The sequence below is a fragment of the Coregonus lavaretus genome (genome assembly GCF_964263955.1).
Source record: "Coregonus lavaretus genome assembly, chromosome: 3".
In the NCBI taxonomy this organism is placed as follows: Eukaryota; Metazoa; Chordata; class Actinopteri; order Salmoniformes; family Salmonidae; genus Coregonus; species Coregonus lavaretus.
In genome coordinates this window covers 63,273,060-63,289,819 of record NC_139990.1, presented here as the reverse complement: position 1 = coordinate 63,289,819, position 16,760 = coordinate 63,273,060, and positions in this window count along the sequence as shown.

Genomic DNA, 16,760 nt, shown 5'->3' with positions numbered 1-16,760 from the left:
TTAAATAGGATAGGCCTTGACTAGAAAACAGTGTATACATATGAAGTGGGTAAAACAGTATGTAAACATTATTTAAAGTGACCAGTGTTCCATAATTAAAGTGACCAGTGTTCCATGACTATTTACATAGGGCAGCAGCCTCTGGTGCATGGTAGAGTAACCAGGTGGTAGCCGTCTAGTGACTGTGACTAAAGTTCAGGGCAGGGTACTGGACGGGGGCCGGCTTGTTCTACCAGTCAAGACAGCTGGAAAACATTTCAGAAAGGGGTAGAATGCGGTAAAACAGACCACTATTAGTGTGTGAGAGTGTACAGTTAGTTAGCGAGAGGTTTCAGATCAACCACCATGTCACAGAAAGCTATGAGGTGGAGCGGGAAAGGTTAGTGACCCATATACCTATTTGGTAGTGGTGCTTTTACAAGAGGAAAGTACCCATGCGTGCCCAGAAAGTACCCATTTTGACAGGTGGTGCACAATCCAGTATACTTGAAGTCACAAGTGAAGAATATGGAGCGATTTCAGTGCCAACAGATATTGTCTTCGAATTCCATCATTGTTTATTTGTATTATGATATTGAATTCGAAATCAATATGGTAGATCATTCATTGTCTGTGTATCAAGTTTACAAATGATCATTTCAAGTTTATCAAAGTTTTATATATTCAACTTCTCAGATGCATTGTGATTCAGTTTTCTAAATTCAGATTCAAAACCAGAGACAACATCCTGGTTCTTTGGCAGCCAGGAAAGGTAGAGGTGAACAGAATCAAATGCTCTCTGTGGTAAACAGGAGCTTCTGGCGGTTTCTGAAGCCAATGTGGCATGTTGAATGTATTCTCTACCTATGAATTTGGCTCTAGCGTTTTAACTGTTTTGGCTATAAGCTATTATGACCCCATTCCTGAAAGCTAAGACTCTCTGGAACATGGTTGTGCCTTCTGTTCCCCTCTGGTGACAACAGGACGCGCAGGACACGTTAGAAGGAAATGTCACAGAAAACGGACTTTGGCCTCCGTAAGACTATAGTTGAATAGCCCTGTCAAAAGCCCTTCTAAGGATAGCTTTTCTGCTCCCTATTTAATCTTGCTCTTGTGACTGACTGTGTTTAAACCAGGTCTCCTGCATGTCACAAGTCTGTGTTAGCCCACTTAGCTAAAGCACATGGGGAGGAGTTCAGGATGTTCATAAAAAGGACAACATGCTGCTTGCTTAACGAGTATCACTTCCCGCTGATTCCGCTCATACCGAGACTCGAACTAAGGATATCTGCCTCGCAAACACATGCGAGCACCCTCCTGAAGTGTTCCAACCCACCGCACTATTGGAAAAGGCCTTCTTCAATTGCGCAAGGGGCGACACTTCAGGCTGATGAGTGAGTTTCACAGATCCCCATCTGCTATATTCACCCAACAAACTCACTCCACAGTGACCCCAGTGGTTGAGCTGAGCGCAACTGTAGATCCGAGTCCAGTGGCACCATTGTAAAGGACGTCACGCTGCTTGCTTAGCGAGTACCGCTTCCCCCTGACCTCATACCGAGACTCGAACTCAGGACTTCTGCCTCGAAAACACATGTGACCGCCCTCCTGAAGCGTTCCAACCCATCATGCTATTAAAAAAGGTCTACTTCAACTGCGTAAGGGCTGAGGAGTGAGTGTCACAGATCCCATCTGCTTACACATCTATACACAGACAATGAATGTAATATCTACCATATTGAAACTGAATATATAAATATTGAATTTGAATATTCAATTCAATTTAAATTGAATTTTAAACTCCGTTTCAATTCAGTTTCAAATCATGAAATACAAGTTCAATTATTATATTTGTGCATTACAAAAAAATGACATTCAATATTCAATACAAATTCAAAAGAATGGAATTCAAATACAATTTCTGTTGGCACTGAAATCGCTCCATACTACTCGTCACTTGTGGCTTAAAAAGGGTCACTAACTTTTCCCGCTTCACCTCATAGCTTTCTGTGACATGATGGTTGATCTGAAACCTCTCGCTAACTAACTCTACACTCTGACACACTAATAGTGATCTGTTTTACTGCTTGCTACCCCTTTCTGAAATCTCTTTCAATTCCATTGAGGGTCTTTTTTTCAGTTTTCCAGCTGTCTCGAATGGTAGAACAAGTGCACTGAAATCGCACCATAGAAGTTTAATTCCAAAACGCCATATTTAGGCAATAAGGCCTGAGGAGGTGTGGTATGTAGCCAATATACCACGGCTAAGGGCTGTTATTATGCACGAACAAACGCGGAGTGCCTGGACACAGCCCTTAGCCGTGGTATATTGGCCATATATCACAAACCCCCGAAACCTTATTGCTATCATAAACTGGTTACCAACGCAATTATAACAGTAAAAATAAATGTTTGTCATACCCGTGGTATACAGTCTGATATACCACAGCTGTCAGCCAATCAGTATTCAGGATTCGAACCACCCAGTTTATAAATATATACAGTGAGGGAAAAAAGTATTTGATCCCCTGCTGATTTTGTACGTTTGCCCACTGACAAAGACATGATCAGTCTATCATTTTAATGGTAGGTTTATTTGAACAGTGAGAGACAGAATAACAACAACAAAATCCAGAAAATGCATGTCAAAAATGTTATAAATTGTTTTGCATTTTAATGAGGGAAATAAGTATTTGACCCCTCTGCAAAACATGTCTTAGTACTTGGTGGCAAAACCCTTATTGGCAATCACAGAGGTCAGACATTTCTTGTAGTTGGCCACCAGGTTTGCACACATCTCAGGAGGGATTTTGTCCCACTCCTCTTTGCAGATCTTCTCCAAGTCATTAAGGTTTCGAGGCTGACGTTTGGCAACTCGAACCTTCAGCTCCCTCCACAGATTTTCTATGGGATTAAGGTCTGGAGACTGGCTAGGCCACTCCAGGACCTTAATGTGCTCCTTCTTGAGCCACTCCTTTGTTGCCTTGGCCGTGTGTTTTGGGTCATTGTCAGGCTGGAATACCCATCCACGACCCATTTTCAATGCCCTGGCTGAGGGAAGGAGGTTCTCACCCAAGATTTGACGGTACATGGCCCCGTCCATTGTCCCTTTGATGTGGTGAAGTTGTCCTGTCCCCTTAGCAGAAAAACACCCCCAAAGCATAATGTTTCCACCTCCATGTTTGACGGTGGGGATGGTGTTCTTGGGGTCATAGGCAGCATTCCTCCTCCTCCAAACACGGCGAGTTGAGTTGATGCCAAAGAGCTCGATTTTGGTCTCATCTGACCACAACACTTTCACCCAGTTCTCCTCTGAATCATTCAGATGTTCATTGGCAAACTTCAGACGAGCATGTACATGTGCTTTCTTGAGCAGGGGGACCTTGCGGGTGCTGTAGGATTTCAGTCCTTCACGGCATAGTGTGTTATCAATTGTTTTCTTGGTGACTATGGTCCCAGCTGCCTTGAGATCATTGACAAGATCCTCCCCTGTAGTTCTGGGATGATTCCTCACCGTTCTCATGATCATTGCAACTCCACGAGGTGAGATCTTGCATGGAGCCCCAGGCCGAGGGAGATTGACAGTTATTTTGTGTTTCTTCCATTTGCGAATAATCGCAACAACTGTTGTCACCTTTTCACCAAGCTGCTTGGCGATGGTCTTGTAGCCCATTCCAGCCTTGTGTAGGTCTACAATCTTGTCCCTGACATCCTTGGAGAGCTCTTTGGTCTTGGCCATGGTGGAGAGTTTGGAATCTGATTGATTGATTGCTTCTGTGGACAGGTGTCTTTTATACAGGTAACAAGCTGAGATTAGGAGTACTCCCTTTAAGAGTGTGCTCCTAATCTCAGCTCGTTACCTGTATAAAAGACACCTGGGAGCCAGAAATCTTTCTGATTGAGAGGGGGTCAAATACTTATTTCCCTCATTAAAATGCAAATCAATTTATAACATTTTTGAAATGCGTTTTTCTGGATTTTTTTGTTGTTATTCTGTCTCTCACTGTTCAAATAAACCTACCATTAAAATTATAGACTGATCATTTCTTTGTCAGTGGGCAAAAGTACAAAATCAGCAGGGGATGAAATAATTTTTTCCCTCACTGTATATAGAAGAAGAAAAAAACATACACCTCTAAAGTCTATGATTTAAAAATCTGAGAACAGCAATATTTTACAGACACATGAAGGTACCCATAAGCAATAATTTCTGATGAAAAAACACAAATTAGAAAAATTGGTGGATATAGCATTTTGTAAATAAACTCTTCAAGAGTTTAAGTACATAAAATGGTAGAAAAACACTACAATATGTAGAATATTAATTATTCACCACTACTGGAAATTATGACCATATCGTAGAGACCAATTAGATCAAATAATAAACATTACAAAAAAAAAAAAATTGTAAGGAAGGAATATTATATGTATTGGAATATTTTATGGTTTGTGAGGAGTTAGATTGCGATAGGACAACAGAATATACACTAAAACATTTTATACCACACTGCCGACTACTCGTCTCCTCCATTTTCATCAACAAAACAGAAACAATAACAGCGGTGCTGGGGCGAGCAGTGGCGCAGTGTCCCCTAATTCAAATTCAATCTTTAAATGACATGAAATTGTAGAAAAACACTAAAGTATTTAAAATATGAATACTTAACTACAGAAAATGATCACCATTATTGTAGAGACCAATTTCATCAGATTAGATAACATGAACCAGTTAAGGGATATTTCATGGTTTGTAAGGAGCTGTAAAGAACCATAATTGTGTATCCGGCTCCGGGTACAGCACAGCACCTTTAGCCCAGTTTTACTGTCTGTTGCGTCATTTACTCTGATGCTCTGCCAGATCAGCTGGGAGAAGGATCAGAGCTGTAAAAAAAAAAAAAAAAAACTGTGCGAGCCCCACAGCGACGAAATGTAAATAAGCCGATGCACAAAAAGAGCCGATGAAGGCTCTGCAAAGTGGTTTGTAGAGTGCAACTATGTTCATATGGTCTCCAAGCAAAGGTGATGTGTGTAGACATTCAAACCCAAGATTTTGATATGGTCTCAATAATGTTATTGTGTGTTGTGTTCCAGTCGTCAATGAAGATATATAGGTTTGTGTCTAAGGGTTACCTCTTATTTCAAAATGTGTAGTATCCAAGACCACATGCACACACTTTATGGGCTATATATATTATACAGTAAATATAGCCAGACCTACACTGAGTGTATAAAACATTAAAGGCACCTTCCTAATATTGAGCTTAAGGTTAGAATCTTACATAGCAACCGAGCTATTATGCCACAACGCACCCATTAAAACAAACTAAGGATGGGCTGTCCAGGAATAGTTGAAATGTTCTAAAGTGAAAGATTAAACAATGAATGCAGCACACACCTTCTCAGTCATGTGGTAGTCATGCAGCTCACAGCTCCTTCATATCACCTGCAGAGGCATGATTGTTTGCTTTTAGATTGAAGGACCAGGATGTTTTCCTGGTTTCTTAATTGCAATGAAATTGCATTGTTCATTTTGTGGAGTGTTGAATGTACTCATCATTTGCAAATCTGACTAACGAGCTCTGCCAGAAATCCATCCAGCACTTCACTTGCTTCATTGTTTTTATTAGTGATAGAGATATTTAGGCCTATATGTTTTTTAAATTGTGCCCAAGGCTGCAGCTGGGAGTTACATAGGATTTATCTGTTGTATCTGGTGGATTATGGGTGGATTTCTGTGGAATGTTGGCAAGGTTCCACAGTGTTTTGCTGTGGAAGACCTACCTCTCTACATTCACAAGTCACACAGCCCTCAAACCAGACACAAACCCATGGAATTATGTTTACCCAATTCTCCAGTATTAACCCTCTAAAAAGGAACATGACATGGCATGAGCAGAAAATGTCATTTCAGTGGTCAGGTCAGGGTCTAATATCTATGACCTATGTACACTATTAGATGTAGATACAGTAAACATACAATGTTATTACACAACCCATCTTTCCTCCTAGTCTATGCCTGCACTGTCACTGTACCCTATGTGCTCTTGAGCAAGGCACTTAACCCCCTCCACAACAACAGCTCCCCGGGCGCCCAATGTGGCAGCCCCCCACACCTCTCCAAAACCTTTAAAAGCAGAAGTCAAATTTGGGTTGGACCTTGTTTGCAATTGACCAATAAAGTAATCTTAATATGACAGCACTGTTACTGTGCGCTGTCGTGCACCAAGGAGTGAGTGTGAGAAATACAACATATTATTATAGGAAAGGAGCTTGTTTCAGCTTCTTTTCAGACTCATGGATGCCTAATGGAACCTTCGCATCACTGGCCAAGGAAGGAACACCATGTGGCGAACAGCAGTTAGGACTCCAGTTTTGGGCTGTGCCTGTATGGGGAGCATGCCCCGGCTTGCAGGAGGAATCTTACGTAAGAGAGAGGCGTCGCCCCTTCAACAGACATTACGTGATGCTGAAATGACATGAAATGACATGGCCAGTTCATCCTCAGAACAACACAGAGAAAGGGTCAGACATTGGCCTGACTCCAGCGTTAGGCAGCGGGGTGCACATATGATTATATACCACTGCATCAAAACAAACACGGCTATTATTGGAGCTAATCGTTCTTTTGAAACCAATTAACTTGTTTCATGTAGTTATTCAGACACCGTAATCCTACTTCCTTCCATTTCAGTGGTCATGTTGTTACAGAATGTGGACAGTATTATGGAGCTAAATGTACAGTGGTAAGGAGGACAGTTTGTTCCAGACAGATGATGTGCGTTAGTTTCAAAACATGCCATAACAACAACTCACCATGGTGAGAAAATGAGGTCATGGGAATTTGGGGAGGATTGCACTCCATACCTTCATTAGCCAACTTTTGCATTTTCTGTTTTGTTTTGTTGTTGTTTTCTCAATTATGATGTCACTCCATTTCACTTTCACATTCTGTGTTTCATTCTTTAATCATATTCTGTATAGACTTGTCTCTTGTCTGTTATGTTGCTTTTATTTATTTATTTTTCATGTTATGATATCATCGGTTTTTGTGTGTATAACTTACTGGTGCTTTACGCCACCATCCTTGATAAAGCATCTGATCTCCTACTGTATGACGATCATGATTTCCATCTTCATATTTTCTTTGTCCTTTCTGCCTTTTATCTTTCTGCCTGTCTCTCTCCCTCTCACCCGTTAACTATTGTCAAAATAGTATTGTCTTTTAATTAGTGCTTGAGAAGTGTGAGCTTATTGATTTCAAAGGCCAATAAAGTAAAGTGAACTGAAGTGAACAAAACTGATGCCTATCCAACACATATAGTGCATTCGGAAAGTATTCAGACCGCTTGACTTTTTCCATATTTTGTTACATTACAGCCTTATTCTAAAATGGATTAAATAGTTTTTAAAAAACAGGATTTTAGACATTTTTGCAAATGTAGAAAAAATTAAACATTGAAATATTGCATTTACATAAGCATTCAGACCCTTTACTCAGTACTTTGTTGAAGCACCTTTGGCAGCGATTACAGCCTCAAGTCTTCTTGGGTATGACACTATGTAAATAAGGTATTTATTTATTTATTTTTTATACATTTGCAAACATTTCTAAAAACCTGTTTTGGCTATTGTGTGTAGATTGATGAGGATTTGTTTTAATTTAATCCATTTTAGAATAAGGCTGTAACGTATCAAAATGTGGGAAAAGTCAAGGGGTCTGAATACTTTCTGAATGCACTGTATCTGATATTTTGCTTTCAGCTATTTTAGGCTCGTCTAGACTTCTAGGTGTTTTTCCTTTGCTCAACATTTTATTATTTTATGTCTCTAGGTCTATTTCATTTTGGGCTTTTGGATTTCTCCTCTCCATTTTGATTGATATAATGTTTCTTTTTTTCTCCCTCCACTCCTCATCCACATCCTTTCTACTGATAAACTACTTATTTCACTTTGTCCTCTCTCCTTCTCTCTTTCTCTTTCTTTTACAGTGTACCAATGTCTTCTCTCTCCCTTGATCACAATTTAGCTTTCTCTCTGACTACTTTCACACTGAGTTTCCAGTAAATAGATTTTTTCTCTGCCTTCTTTCCTACCTCCCCCCCTCCCCTTCTGTGTGGCATGTGGTCTGGATTCCTGCCCAATGACTATTCAGTAGGGAGAACAAGACCCCCGTGCAATCTGTTTTCCACATTCCACAGCCCTGACATCAGTCTGGCTGGAGGAAGGACGCTGAGGGGGTTCTTGTTATGCCGCTCAATGACGCCTGTGTTGCGGGAAGAGGCCCCTGACCCAGGCAGACCCTGTTAGTCTGCAGGAGCCTCTCAGGCAGCCCACCAGCCTGAAAGGAGAGCCCATTCACAATACATTCAAAGGGATGCTTTACATACCACATGTTGTTTTCCAGTATAAATTGGACGATCGTCTCGATCGTTAAGATGGATTATCCTATAGTCTGGGGTGGGTATAGAAATTCAGGTCATGTTTTTTTGATACATACCAAACCCTGCTAGGAAAACTCTAGGAAAAGCACAAATACTCAATTTTGGCCTAGACATTTTGTCCTAAAGAGGTTCCCTCTGTGTTTCGTGGTACATTCAAACATACTGCTAATTCAGTAGGATTTAGAGCCGTGGCAAATGCTGTTTTATATCAAGTTTCTCTGTATTGCTTGAACAGAGGGTGGAAGGAGGGGGGGTGAGGGAAATAGGGGGATCAGTGTGGGAGGAGGAGACATCAAACAAGAGGGGAAATCGGATCCCCTCTCACAGACAAAGCACCCTGTGAGGTTCAGGGACAAAGGAAATACGATCAGCCATGTGACCATGAACGCTATGGCCTCATAGATCACATGCCCATCTCCATTCAGATTTTCCCCATTCACTTTTATTTATTTATACATGTATTTATTTACAAATGTATAAATGGTGAACATTTGTTATGAACAAATTTAAATGTTATGAGCATTTCGGGTTCCAATTTCCAAATGTCTTAATTCATGGAATGTACATTAATTTAGGAGACAAATTCAACACAATCTTCAATATCTGTATTCTATGTATAAATTAAACCCCATCTTGATGTTGCCTGCATCATACTACCACCATCTGAGCTCTCTGGACCGCAGGTGCTCAGAAGAAGAGAAAGGTAGGTGACAGGGAGCGCTTTAAAAATAATTGGTTTATCTCGGTTCTAAAAGCTGACTCTTTACATGATTGAAACTCAAGGTGGGACCTTGCTTCATACTCATAACCATAACATGCAGTCTTTCTCAATCCCAGATTACTTACCTCCCTATATGTTAGACACAAAGTGTCACGTCTCCTCCCGTTGCTCCCCTCCGGCACTCTGATTCGCCGGTCTACTGAGCCACCGGTCTGAGCGCACCACCTCGGCAACACCGGAATGGAAACCCAACACACCCTAATCACCTCCAGCGCACCTGCACCTCATCATCTCATCACCACCCCTATTTAGCCATGGACTGTTCTGGATGATATTGTGTGTGATTTTTTAGCTTCGTGTCGTTTACTTTATCTTTGTTATTTCTCTTGCTTATTGTTAAGTAAACCTTGACCTTGTTAATTCCTGTGTCTGTGTCCTGCCTCTTCGTATACTCAGTATGCGTCACAGAATCACACACCAAACGAAAATGGATGCAGCAGGAGTTTCCCAGTGCCTCCACCAGCATTTTTTGACATTTTAGTCATTTAGCAGACGCTCTTATCCAGAGCGACTTACAATTAGTGAGTGCATACATTTTTCATACTGGCCCCTAGTGGGAAACGAACCCACCAGCAGCAGCTTGCTCAGTTACATTTTACATTTACATTTTAGTCATTTAGCAGACGCTCTTAACCAGAGCGACTTACAGGAGCAATTAGGGTTAAGTGCCTTGCTCAAGGGCACATTAACGTCATTTAGCAGACGCTCTTAGCCAGAGCGACTCACAAATTGGTGCGTTCACCCTATAGCCAGTGGGATAACCACTTTACAATTTGGGGGGGGGGGGGGGGGGGGGGGGTTAGAAGGAATACTTTAGCCTATCCCAGGTATTCCTTAAAGAGGTGGGGTTTCAAATGTCTCCGGAAGGTGGTGAGTGACTCCGCTGTCCTGGCGTCGTGAGGGAGCTTGTTCCACCATTGGGGTGCCAGAGCAGCGAACAGTTTTGACTGGGCTGAGCGGGAGCTGTGCTTCCGCAGAGGAAGGGGAGCCAGCAGGCCAGAGGTGGATGAACGCAATGTCCTCGTTTGGGTGTAGGGACTGATCAGAGCCTGAAGGTACAGGGGTGCCGTTCCCCTCACTGCTCCAAAGGCAAGCACCATGGTCTTGTAGCGGATGCGAGCTTCAATTGGAAGCCAGTGGAGTGTGCGGAGGAGGGGGGTGACGTGAGAGAACTTGGGAAGGTTGAACACCAGACGGGCTGCGGCATTCTGGATGAGTTGTAGGGGTTTAATGGCACAGGCAGGGAGCCCAGCCAACAGCGAGTTGCAGTAGTCCAGACGGGAGATGACAAGTGCCTGGACCAGGACCTGCGCCGCTTCCTGTGTAAGGCAGGGTCGCACTCTCCGAATGTTGTAGAGCATGAACCTGCAGGAGCGGGTCACCGCCTTGATGTTGGCGGAGAACGACAGGGTGTTGTCCAGGGTCACGCCTAGGCTCTTCGCACTCTGGGAGGAGGACACAGCGGAGTTGTCTACCGTGATGGCGAGATCATGGTACGGGCAGTCCTTCCCCGGGAGGAAGAGCAGCTCCGTCTTGCCAGGGTTCAGCTTGAGGTGGTGATCCGTCATCCATACTGATATGTCTGCCAGACATGCAGAGATGCGATTCGCCACCTGGTTATCAGAAGGGGGAAAGGAGAAGATTAGTTGTGTATCGTCAGCGTAGCAATGATAGGAAAGGCCATGTGAGGATATGACAGAGCCAAGTGACTTGGTGTATAGGGAGAAAAGGAGAGGGCCCAAAACCGATCCCTGGGGGACACCAGTGGTGAGAGCACGTGGTGCGGAGACAGCTTCCCGCCACGCCACTTGGTAGGAGCGACCGGTCAGGTAGGACGCAATCCAGGAGTGAGCCGCGCCGGAGATGCCCATTTCGGAGAGGGTAGAGAGGAGGATCTGATGGTTCACAGTATCAAAGGCAGCAGACAGGTCTAGAAGGACAAGAGCAGAGGAGAGAGAGTTAGCTTTAGCAGTGCGGAGAGTCTCTGTGACACAGAGAAGAGCAGTCTCAGTTGAATGACCAGTCCTGAAACCTGATTGGTTTGGATCAAGAAGGTCATTCTGAGAGAGATAGCAAGAGAGTTGGCTAAAGACGGCACGCTCAATAGTTTTGGAAAGAAAAGAAAGAAGGGATACTGGTCTGTAGTTGTTGACATCAGTGGGGTCGAGTGTTGGTTTTTTGAGAAGGGGAGTAACTCTCGCTCTCTTGAAGACGGAAGGGACATGGCCAGCGGTCAAGGATGAGTTGATCAGCGAGGTGAGGTAGGAGAGAAGGTCACCGGAGATGGTCTGGAGAAGGGAGGAGGGGATGGGGTCAAGCGGGCAGGTTGTTGGGCGGCCTGCAGTCACAAGTCGCAGGATCTTATCTGGAGAGAGAGGGGAGAAAGAAGTCAAAGCATAGGGTAGGGCAGTGTGAGCAGGACCAGCAGTGTCATTAGACTTAACAAACAAGGATCGGATGTCGTCAACCTTCTTTTCAAAGTGGTTGACGAAGTCATCCACAGAGAGAGAGGAGGGGGGGGGGGGAGGGAGGATTCAGGAGGGAGGAAAATGTGGCAAAGAGCTTCCTAGGGTTAGAGGCAGATGCTTGGAATTTAGAGTGGTAGAAGGTGGCCTTAGCAGCAGAAACAGATGAAGAAAATGTAGAGAGGAGGGAGTGAAAAGATGCCAGGTCGGCAGGGAATTTAGTTTTCTTCCATTTCCGCTCCGCTGCCCGGAGCTCTGTTCTGTGAGCTCGCAATGAGTCATCAAGCCACGGAGCTGGAGGGGAGGACCGAGCCGGCCGGGAGGATAGGGGACACAGAGAGTCAAAGGATGCAGAAAGGGAGGAGAGGAGGGTTGAGGAGGCAGAATCAGGAGATTGGAGGGAGAAGGATTGAGCAGAGGGAAGAGATGATAGGATGGAAGAGGAGAGAGTAGTGGGAGAGAGAGAGCGAAGGTTGCGGCGGCGCATTACCATCTGTGTAGGGGCAGAGTGAGTAGTGTGGGAGGAGAGTGAGAGAGAAAAGGAAACAAAGTAGTGGTCGGAGACTTGGAGGGGAGTTGCAGTGAGATTAGTAGAGGAGCAGCATCTAGTGAAGATGAGGTCAAGCGTATTGCCTGCCTTGTGAGTAGGGGGGGACGGTGAGAGGGTGAGGTCAAAAGAGGAGAGGAGTGGAAAGAAGGAGGCAGAGAGAAATGAGTCAAATGTGGACATAGGGAGGTTGAAATCCCCCAAAACTGTGAGGGGTGAGCCATCCTCAGGGAAGGAACTTATCAAGGCGTCAAGCTCATTGATGAACTCTCCAAGGGAACCTGGAGGGCGATAGATGACAAGGATATTAAGCTTAAATGGGCTAGTGACTGTGACAGCATGGAATTCAAATGAGGAGATAGACAGATGGGTTAGGGGAAAAATTGAGAATGTCCACTTGGGAGAGATGAGGATTCCTGTACCACCACCCCTCTGACCAGATGCTCTCGGGGTATGCGAGAACACATGGTCAGACGAGGAGAGAGCAGTAGGAGTAGCGGTGTTTTCAGTGGTGATCCATGTTTCCGTCAGCGCCAGGAAGTCGAGGGACTGGAGGTTGGCATAGGCTGGGATGAAGTCAGCTTTGTTGGCAGCAGAACGGCAGTTCCAGAGGCTGAATGCCACCATGTAGGAAGTGCTCCAAACTCTGCATAATCTGCCCAGCGCTCCGGTTCCACCTCAGGGAGCGGCGAGTGCCCCCAATCCACCTGTTCCCGTGCTGTCACCCACTCCTGCGGGAGCCCTCGCCCTACCGGAGCGCTATGACAGTAAAACTACTAAATGTAGCAGCTTCCTGCTACAAGCTTCCCTTTCTCTGGCGCATCAGCCTGGGGCATATCCATCTGACCAAGCCAGGATAGCGCTGGTGATTTCGCTTCTTAAAGGAAAGGCGCTGGATTGGGCCACGGCAGTCTGGGAAGGAGAGGAGGCAGTAGTGCTTCCCTATCCCACCTTCCTCGCTAGGTTCAGGGCGGTGTTTGATCATCCCACGGAGGGAAAGGACGGGGGTGAGCGTCTCCTCCATCTACAACAGAGAGAGGGGCCCGCGTCCGAGTACGCTCTGAGCTTTCGCACGGTGGCGGCGTCTTCCGGCTGGAATGACCGTGCTCTGCGCACGGCCTTCGGGAGAGGCTTACGGGAGGACATCAAGACGGAACTCGCATGTCGGGATGACGAGATGGACCTTGATACCCTCATCACCACGTCCATCCATGTTGAGAGAGAGACGGCATTCCCAACACCTCCCAGAGCCTCGATGCTCACCCCATCTGAGCTATGGAAGCCGCCCTGCTTCCGAGTCCTCACCCATTGAGGTGGGTAGCACCCCCTACACCACCATGGACCACCGATCACCTGGCAGCTCCCTTTCTAGGCGGTATGACTCACGTCACCGCTCCGTGAGTGTTGCGTCAGCTCCTATCATCAAACCATTGTTTTTAGTTCCCATAACGGTGACTGGTTATTCCTTCTCTTCCATTTATACCGCAGTGATAGATTCCAGATCAGCGGGGAACCTTATAGATAGGGAGCTGGTCTCTGAATGGGGGTTGCCCACCGTGACACTGCCATCTCCGCTACACGTCACCTCACTGGACAATAAACCCCTTGGATCAGGCACCATTACGCACATCACTCTCCCCATCACCATTCCCACACTACCGGAGCACCACGAGGAGCTGTCATTCCACATCGTCACGTCACCCCTTCACCGGATCGTCTTGGGATTGCCCTGGCTCAGACTACACAACCCCACCATCAATTGGATCACCAAGAGGATCACAGCCTGGTCCACCTCATGCCGGAAGACCTTCCTGCCAGTGGTTTGTTGTTCCACGTCAGTGGAGAGTCCGGAGTCCGCCCTCCAGCCCAAAATTCCACGAGTATGCAGATCTCTTCGATGTCTTCTCTTCATTAAAGGCTACGTGTCTCCCTCCTCACAGGCCCTGGGACTGCGCCATTGACCTGCTGGAGGGACAACACCCCCCGAAGAATCGCATTTACCCCCTTTCCATGGCGGAGACTGAGGCCATGGAGAAGTATGTGGCGGAGACCCTGAAACGGGTTCATCAGATGCTCTACCTCTCCTGCCTCCGCCAGCTTCTTCTTCATGGCCAAAAAAGACGGAGGACTGAGACCATGCATTGACTACAGGGGGTTGAACGCAGTCACCACCAAGTACCGGTACCCCCTCCCTCTGGTTCCGTCGGCCATCGAGCAGCTACGAGGGGCCCGGTACTTTACCAAGTTGGAACTGAGGAGTGCCTACAACCTGCTCCAAATCCGGGAAGGAGACGACTGGAAGACGTCATTCAGCACTACCTCAGGCCACTATGAATACTGCGTCATGCCCTACGGCCTCGCCAACGCACCTTCTGTGTTCCAGTCCTTCGTCAATGACGTGTTCCGGGACATGCTGAGTAGACAGGTGGTGGTGTACATTGACAATATCCTGATCTACTCGGCTATGTTCGAGGAGCATGTCAGGGACGTCCGAGCTGTCCTACTCCCCCTTCGGGAACACAGCCTGTTGGTGAAGGGGGAGAAATGCGAATTCCACCAACAGGCCATCTCCTTCCTGGGATACAGGATCAGTCCTCAGGGGGTGTTCATGCAAGGAGTGAAGACGGACGCCGTCAGGTCATGGCCAGTTTCCACCACCATCAAGGGCCTACAGTGCTTCCTGGGCTTCGCTAATTTCTACCGGCGTTTCATCAGGTCCTTCAGCTCCATAGCCGCCCCGCTCACCTCTCTCCTTTTTTTATTTTTTATTTTATTTCACCTTTATTTAACCAGGTAAACCAGTTGAGAACAAGTTCTCATTTACAACTGTGACCTGGCCAAGATAAAGCAAAGCAGTGCGATAAAAACAACAACACAGAGTTACATATGGGGTAAAACAAAACAAAGTCAAAAATACAACAGAAATACATATAATATACAGTGTGTGCAAATTTAGCAAGTTATGGAGGTAAGGCAATAAAAATAGGCTATAGTGCAAAATAATTACAATTAGTATTAACACTGGAATGATAGATGTGCAAGAGATGATGTGCAAATAGAGATACTGGGGTACAAATGAGCAAAATAAATAACAATATAGGGATGAGGTAGTTGGGCGGGCTAATTCCTTAAGGGTGGGCCTCAGAAGCTGAACCCTGAGGCTGACACTGCCTTCAAGAGGCTGAAGGAGAGGTTCACCACAACGCCCATCCTAAAACCCCCAGATCCATCTTGTCCTTTCATCCTGGAGGTGGATGAATCGGAGGAGGGCGTGGGTGCGGTCCTCTCCCAGCGGCACGGTAGGCCAGAGAAAATGTATCCCTGTGCCCTTTTCTCTAAAAAGCTTACCCCCGCAGAGATGAACTATGGAGTTGGAGACAGGGAGCTGTTGGCGGTGGTCCTCGCTCTGGAGGAATGGAGACACTGGCTGGAGGGCGCAGTCCTTCCATTCCGGATTCTTACTGACCACCGGAATTTGGAGCACATACGGGCAGCGAAACGGATGAACTCTCGTCAAGCCAGGTGGGCCCAATTTCTCACTTGCTTCCAATTCATTCTGTCCTACCACCCAGGATCCCAGAGTGTGAAGGCCAATGCACTCTCCAGGATGCACCAAGGATCTGGGGGGGTTTTATCCTGCCCTCATCTCTCATCGTTGCTCCTGTCGTTTGGGATGTGGATGAAGACATCCGCCTGGCGGCTCAGGAGGACCCAGCGCCTGCCAACGCCCCTCCGGGGCGCGTGTATGTACCCAGCAGTGTCCGTGACCGCCTGCTGATCTGGGCGCACACCACCCTTACAGCAGAGCACTCTGGTATTCCACGCACCCTGCATTCTCTAGCCCAAAAATACTGGTGGCCCACTTTGGCTTCTGATGTCTCCCGCTACGTCAACTCCTGTTCCGTATGTGCCCAAACGAAGACACCTCGGAATGCCCTGACAGGCAAACTAGTTCCTCTCCCAGTGCCTCAGCGACCTTGGTCACACCTGTCCATAGACTTTGTCACAAACCTTCCACGTTCTGACGGCTTCACCACAGTCATGGTGGTTGTAGATCGGTTCTCCAAATCTTGCCACTAACTGGTCTTCCTTCTGCTCACCAGGTCGCTGAGGTCCTGTTCCAACAGGTCTTCCGGCATTATGGACTTCCGGAGGACATCGTCTCGGACCGTGGCCCCCAATTCACCTCCCAAGTGTGGAAGGCGTTCCTCCAGCCTCACTTCCGGGTATCTTCGTTGCCACTGTCAGGACCGGCAGGGTGAGTGGGCGAGGTTTCTTCCCTGGGCAGAATATGCCCAGAACTTCCTTGTTCACTCCTCCACGGGGCTCACTCCCTTACAGTGCGTCCTGGGGTACCAGCCGGTCCTGGCCCCTTGGACACCCAGCCAGACCGATGCACCCGCTGTCGACGAGTGGTTCCACATGGCCGGACAGGTCTGGGATGCCGCCCATGTCCATCTCCAGAGGGCCATTCGTCAGCAGAAGGACCAAGCCGACCGCCACCGCAGTGAGGACCCTGTATTCCAGCCTGGGGATTGTGTCTGGCT